This window comes from Orycteropus afer, unplaced genomic scaffold (assembly GCF_000298275.1).
Source record: "Orycteropus afer afer isolate SDZICR_OR568_19922 unplaced genomic scaffold, OryAfe1.0 scaffold00066, whole genome shotgun sequence".
In the NCBI taxonomy this organism is placed as follows: Eukaryota; Metazoa; Chordata; class Mammalia; order Tubulidentata; family Orycteropodidae; genus Orycteropus; species Orycteropus afer.
The window spans coordinates 2,844,042-2,851,324 of record NW_006921653.1 but is presented as its reverse complement, the minus strand read 5'-3'; the positions used below and the strand labels follow the sequence as shown (position 1 = coordinate 2,851,324).

General features: G+C 39.5%; 1 non-coding gene across 1 annotated transcript; it reads left to right on the top strand.

The window, feature by feature from the left end:
* The first annotated feature begins 6,754 nt into the window (after nt 1-6,754).
* LOC122149963 lies at nt 6,755-6,859 on the top strand. The gene has a single exon (XR_006163417.1). It is a non-coding gene; the product is annotated as a U6 spliceosomal RNA (small nuclear RNA).
* Nucleotides 6,860-7,283: the final 424 nt, after the last annotated feature.

Below are 7,283 nucleotides of genomic sequence, written 5' to 3'. Positions count from 1 at the left end.
ACCTTCCTTCCGAGGAGTGGCTGGTGGGTTTGAACTGCCAGCCTTTTGGTTAGCAGTCAAGTGCTTTAGCCACTATGCTACCAGAGCTCCTATTATTTAGATTATGTAAAGATATTTTTATTTGTATTATTTTAACCTTAACTTTTTAAGATAAATACTTTTCTGTCTTATGTATTAATATTGGGAGCTCTGGTAGCATAATGGCTAAGGCATTTGACTGCTAACCAGAAGGCTAACTCCTCGGAAGGAAGATGGGGCAATCTACTTCCGTAGTGATACTGCCTCGGAAACCCAAGGAGGGGTCGCTATGAGTTGGGTCCAACTCCACAGCATGTAACAACAACAACATGTATTAATATTATATATTTGTAACCATGCTTTTATCTTCTCTTGCAATTTGTTTATTTTAATGCTTACTAATCTATTGGGACCCAGAGTTTTCATTTCTGTTTGTAGGAGCTCATGTTGTTGTTGTTATGTGCCGTTGAGTCAGACCCGATTCATAGCGGCCCCTTCTTGGGTTTTCGAGGAGGTATCACTATGGAAGTTGATTGCCCCACCTTGCTTCCGAGGAGTGGCTGGTGGGTTTGAACGAGGAGTTAACTCATTATTTTTCTTATTTAATTTCCTATGTTAAAAAGATAAGTTTTCAAAGATAAAGAATGGGTCTTTGTACTTTTATAACCAGACTTTGGGGAATAAGGAGTGTAGTGAGCTAGGGAGGGTAATGAAGTAAACGGGACTGACCTTATTAGTAGTTCACATTACTCAGAATTGCTTTTTCCGCTGCTTTGGTAATTGAAGTTCTTAGATGGCAAGTTAGGTGAGAGTGGCGGCTGTAGAGACCCATTAACACAAGACCTGGGGAACCTGGGGATTACAGAATACAATGCCTGGGGATTAGAGAGCTAAAGGGGTACTGGCCTTGATGTTAGTGATGGTTATAACTGGAACTGATGACTAATTCTGCAAGTTGTGAGTCAGGATATTATTGCATCGTGATTGTTCTAAGTTGGTTCTGGAAGCTGGGAACAAGCATCAGTAATTGAAGCTAATTATGAGACTACCTTCTAGGTGGCTTGAAATTAAGAAGGTTATCAGGTTCCTCACCAATGGCAGCACAATGTGTAAGGTCCTACCGGGAGGAAAAAAAAAAAAAAAAACTCACTGCAATAGAGTTGATTCTGATTCATAGAGACCCTCACTGGGTTTCCAGGCTGTAAATATTTAAAGAAGCAGACTACTTCATCTTTCTTCCACAGAACACCTGGTGATTTCAAACCACCAACTTTTTGGTTAGCAGCCAAATGTCTTAACCATTACACCACCAAAACTCCTAATGGAAGTTCCTAAGCATAGAAAAAGCTAGGCCAAGCACAAGCAAATCATTGACCTGACTCATTCTGATTCCTCGATTTAGCAATTAGTAGTTGCCAATTTCAGCCAGAAGAGTTCTGTTGGGGTATGGTTAAAACATTTGCCTGCTAGCCAATATGTTGGTAGTTTGAACCCACCAGCTACTCCAGGGGAGAAGGATGAGGCAGTCTGCTTCCACAAAAATTTACAGCCTTGGAAACTATGAGGCAGTTCTACTGAGTCCTATAGGGTCTCTATGAGTTGGAATCAACTCAGTGGCAGTGAGTTTGTTTTTGTTTTTTTTATCTCAGTCAGCATGTGCTAAGTGCTGTGCCTTCATACAGAACCAGGATAGGCTTCTCAAAGGAAGAGATGTTTATATTGGGGTTTTGAAAAATGAGTACAGATGTTATTCTAGGGGAGGAGAGGAAAAAAAAAAAAGGCAGAATACAAGTATGTTTAACAGTAGATCATGAAATATTTCTAAACTGCAGTATTCCATGAGGTTGGCATGTAGGGAGTGCCATGGATTGACACAGATTGTCAATCCTTTTGACAAGGCCAAAAATAAACCAAAACCAAACTCACTGCCATTGAGTTGATTCTGAATCATTGTTACCCTATAGTACGGAGTAGAATTGCACCATAGGGTTTGCAAGGTTGTAAGTACGTATGGAAGCAGACTGCCTCATTTTTCTCCTGCAGAGCAACTGATGGGTTTGAACCCCTGATATTTTGGTTAGCAGCTGAATGCTTTAACACTAGGCCACCAGAGCTCCTTCTGAAAAGGCTGTTGTTGTTTTGAGTCACCTCCAACTCATAGAGCCCCTATGCCCAACAGGATGAAACACTGCCCAGTCCTGTGCCATCCTCACAATCTGCTATGTTTGAGCCTATTGTTGCAGTCAGTGTGTCAATCCATGTCATTGAAGGTCTTCTGCTTTCTTGATGATGCTCTAATTTACCAAGCATGATATCCTTCTCTAGAGCCTGGTCCCTTCTGATAATATGACTAAAACACATGAGATGAAGTCTGGGCATTCTTGCATCTAAGGAGCATTCTGGCTGTACTTCTTTCCAAGATATATTTGTTCATTTTTTTGGCAGTCAATAGTATTTTCATGGTATACTCTTTGGCAGAACTGCAATTCAAATGCATTAATTCTTTGTTGTCCCCCTTCCACACGCATATGAGGCTACTGAAAATACCCTGGTTTGGGTCAGGCATACTTTAGTCTTCAAAGTGACATCTTTGTTTTTTAACACTTAAAAGAAGTCTTTTGCAGCAGATTTGCCCAATGTAATACATCCTTTGTTTTCTTGACTGCTGTTTCCATGGGTGTTGATTGTGGATCCAAGTAAAATGAAATATTTGACAACTTCAATCTTTTCTCCATTTGTCACGATATTACTTATTGGTGCAGCTGTGAGGATACTTCTTTTCCTTATGTCTAGATGTAATCCATACTGAAGGCTGTAGTTGTTGATCCTCATCAGTAGCTGCTTCAAATCATCTTCACTTTCAGCAAGCAAGGTTGTGCCATCCACATATTGTTGTTGTTGTTGTTATGTGCCGTTGAGTCGCACCTGACTCATAGTGACCCCTCCTTGGGTTTCTGAGGCAGTATCGCTACGGAAGTAGATTGCCCCATCTTCCTTCCGAGGAGTGGCTGGTGGGTTTGAACCACCAGCCTTCTGGTTAGTAGTCAAGTGCCTTAGCTATTGTGCTATCAGAGCTCCCAATCACATATTAGAGGTTGCTAATGAATCATTCTCCAGACCTGATGCCATGTTCCTCTTCATGTAGTCCAGCTTCTTGGGTTAATTTTTCAGCATACAGATTGAATAAACCAAAACTAAACTCTCTGCCATTGAGTAGATTCTGATTCGTAGCGACCCCTATTGTGTTTCCGAGGTGGCAAATCTTTATGGAAGTAGATTGCCCTGTCGTCCTTCCACAGAGCAACTGATGGGTTTGAATTGCCAGCCTTTTGGTTAATAGTCAAATGCCTTAGACACTGTGAAACCAAAGATCCTTACAGATAAAATAAGTATGGGGAAAGCATACAACCATGACACACACCTTTGCTGATTTTAAACCATGCAGTATCTCCTAGTTCTTTCTGAACAACAGGCTCTTGGTCTATCTATAGGTTCCACATAATTACAGTTATGTGGTCTGGAATTCCTATTCTTCCCAATATCCATACAGTTGAATGTCTTTGCATAGCCGATAAAGCATAGGTAAACAACTTTGCTTTCAGCTAAGAACATCTGACATCAGCTCCCTTGTTCCATGCCCTCTTTTGAATTCACCTTGAATTTCTGGCAGTTCTCTGTCAATATAATGCTGCAACAATCTTTGAATTATCCTGTACAAAATTTTACTTGCTTGTGACATTAATAATATTGTTAGAAAATTTCCTTATTCTCTTGTATTCCCTTTCTTTGGAATAGGCACATAGATCTCTTCCAGTGTGTTGGCCAGGTAGCTGTCTTCCAAATTTCTTGGCATAAATGCGTGCTTCCATTGCCATTGTTTGCTGTTCATTTCAGTAGGTATTGTGTCACTTCCTGGAGCTTTTTTTTCTCTCCAAGTCCTTTAGTGCAGCTTGAAATTCTTCCTTCAATACCATAAGTTTTGATCTTATGCTACCTTCAGAAATTGCTGAAGGTTGACCAATTCTTTTTGGTAAAGTGACTCTGTGTATTCCTTCTGTCTTCTTTTGATGCTTCCTGTGTTGTTCAACATTTTGTCCATAGAATCCTTCAGTATTGCAACTCAAGGCTTCAGTATTTTTGTCAGTTCTTTCAGTTTGAGAAATGCTGAGTTTTTTCTTCCCTTTTTGTTTTCTGATTCTAGATTTTGCACAATTCTTCTCAAGTCACCCTTTGAAATCTTCTTTTCAGCTCTTTTATTTCTTCATTTCATACATTTGCTTAGCTACTCTGTGTTCAAGAGCAAATTTCAGAGTTTCTCTGACATCCATTTTGACCTTTTCTTCCTTACCTATGTTTTTAATGAACTTTTGCTTTTTTCATGTCTGATGTTCTTAATGTCATCCCACAACTTGTCTTTTTTTTGGTCTTTGGTATTCAATGCATCAAATCTACCCAGATGATTTCTAAATTCAGGTGGGACATAATCAAGGTCACATTTTGACTCTCATGGAATTGTTTTAATTTTTTCAGCCTCAACCTGAACTTTTATGATGATTTATTCCAGCCTATTCCCGCTGCCTATCCAGCTCTTTCTACTGATGATACTAAGCTTCTTCATCTTTTCTTTCTACAAATGCAGTCAATTTATTCCTGTGTATTTCATGTGGCAAGGTCCATGTGTAGTCACTCTTTATGTTGTGGAAGAAATGTGTTTACAATGAAATAGTCATTGCTCTTGCAAAATGCTGTCGTGTGCTCTCCGGCATCATTTATCTCACCAAAACCATATTTTCCAATTACCAATGCTTTACTTTGTTTGCAGTTTTGCATTCCGATCACCAATAATTATCAATACTTTTTTAAATTTTTTTATTTTATTTTAAGAGCTTGTTTTACATTCAACGTAATGCGTACATTTAGTTTCATTCCCCATTCACCATGTCCAACCCTAACCCAGTTTCCTCCCCTCCCTACCCTGCAACCCTCCCCCTGTGCCCCTCATATTTATGCACTCATGTTTGTCCCACATTTCCTCTGGTGTCCCTTGGTCTATTGCTCTAAGGGATGCATTACCATAGAGTATGTGGGTGCGTCATCGTGGGTTGAGTGGTCTGCATGTACATCTTGTAACTACTGGGCTGAGAGCCTGCCTCTGGCAATGAATTTTATTCCAGGCACAGAATGTATCCCAGGGCCATAGTACTGGGAGTCTCACCAGATTTCATCTGACCAGTAATTCTGATCATTATTGAGTTTTTGGATTATGTTCCACGTTTTCCCTCCCACTCTATCCAGGATTTCCAGATTTGATCTTTTCCTGAGTGGTTGGCATTAGTAGCTGGGCACCATCTAGTTCTTCTGGTCTCAAGGGCCATCATGTTCTAGGGCTGATTGCTTCTAAATGCCCTTGGGTTTTTTTTTTTTTTTTTTTGCATTCTTCTTCACTTCTGATGCTAGGAGACCATTAGGACCATTACCTGCATCTTAGGTGGATGCTTGACAGCTATTAAGACCCCAGTCGCTAGTCACCAATGTAGAATGTGGAGCAACACTTTTATGTATTTTGTTGTGCCAATTAAGTCTGGTCTCCCCTAGTACTGTGGTCCTGAGGTAGTAGATCTATTGGATCTCTCTCCCATAGTGTCTGGATGTCTGTGAGGGATTACTCTGTGTCTGTCTTCTTTTGTTTATTTAAGGACTGCAGGTATTTTCTATCACTGTGTCTGTGCAAGATTAGCTTCAACTGAATCTATCCTTGGTCTAGAGTATACTTCTGTTCACTGACCCCTGTCTGATCATCTCAAGTGTTTATGTGTTTATCTATATATCCTAGTGTTTGGTATTGATGGCAGTGTGGCGTTGTGGACACATTGGTTGGTATTAGCATCTGTTGTCTATCTCTTATGTGAACAATTCAGTGTCCTCTCATTTCCCAATGTTATTATGGTGGTCGTATACCCTTCCCATATATCCCTCCCCCTACCCATGTCAGTGTGTAAGCCTCAACTAGCCCAAAATAATACCTCCCCTTCCTTCCCCATCCCGGTAACATACTAGGTAAATTCCCTTTCCCAAGCAAACCCTTCTCTGTCTTTTTACAGTAATGGGTTCATAAAGTACTTGTCCTTCTGCGATTGACTTATTTCACTCAGCATGATGTCCTCCAGGTTCATCCACATTGAGAGATGATCCACATATCCCTCATTGTTCTTTAATGTGGCATAGTATTACGTGGTGTGGATATATCATAATTTGATTATCCACTCATCCGTTGATGGGCATTTAGGTTGTTTCTATCTCTTTGCTATGGTGAATTGTGCTGTGATGAACATAGGTGTACATATATCTGTTTGTGTGCTATCTCTCACCTCTTTAGGATATATTGCTGGGTCAAATGGTACTTCTATTTTCAGTTTTTTAAGGAAACACCATACCATTTGCCACAGTGGTTGTATCATTTTATAATCCCACCAGCAGTGCACAAGAGTTCCAATCTCTCCACAACCTCGCCAGCATTTGTTACTATCCGATCTGTTGAGCTTTGCTATTATTGCTGGGGTGAGATGCTATCTCATTGTTGTTTTGATTTGCATCTCTCTAATGATTAATGATCATGAACAATTTCTCATGTGTTTGTTGGCTGCCTGTATATCTTCTTTGGTGAAGTGTCTGTTCAAGTCTTTTGCCCATTTGTGAATTGGGTTATTTGTTTTTTTTGGTGTTGAGGTGTTGAAATTTTCTGTTGGCAGTACATATACTAAAATTGGAACAATACAGAGAAGATTAGCATGGCCCTTGCACAAGGATGACATGCAAATCAATACATTTTAGTTGCATGTTTGGTCAATTTCAGACTGAAGAAGTTGGTAAAAATCTCCAATTTCTTCACCTTTGGCTTTAATGGTTGGTTCTTAAATTTGAATGATAGTAGTATTAACTGGTCTTCCTTGTAGGCATATGGATATCATCCTATCACTGACAACATGTATAGATCTTGAAACATTTTTTTTGAAGTATATCATGCCATTCCTCTTCAATTTGTTATTCCTAACATAGTGCCTGATATGATTGTCCAACTCAAAATGTCCAACATCAGTCCATTTTTGCTTACTTATGCATGGGATATGATCTTTTTGTGTTCCATTTCATTTTTTATAATTTCTAACTTTCCTAAATTCATACTTTGTACATTCCTTGTTCTAATTACTATTGAGTGTTTACAGCTGTTTTTCCTTACTTTGAGTGATGTGACATAGCAAATGAAG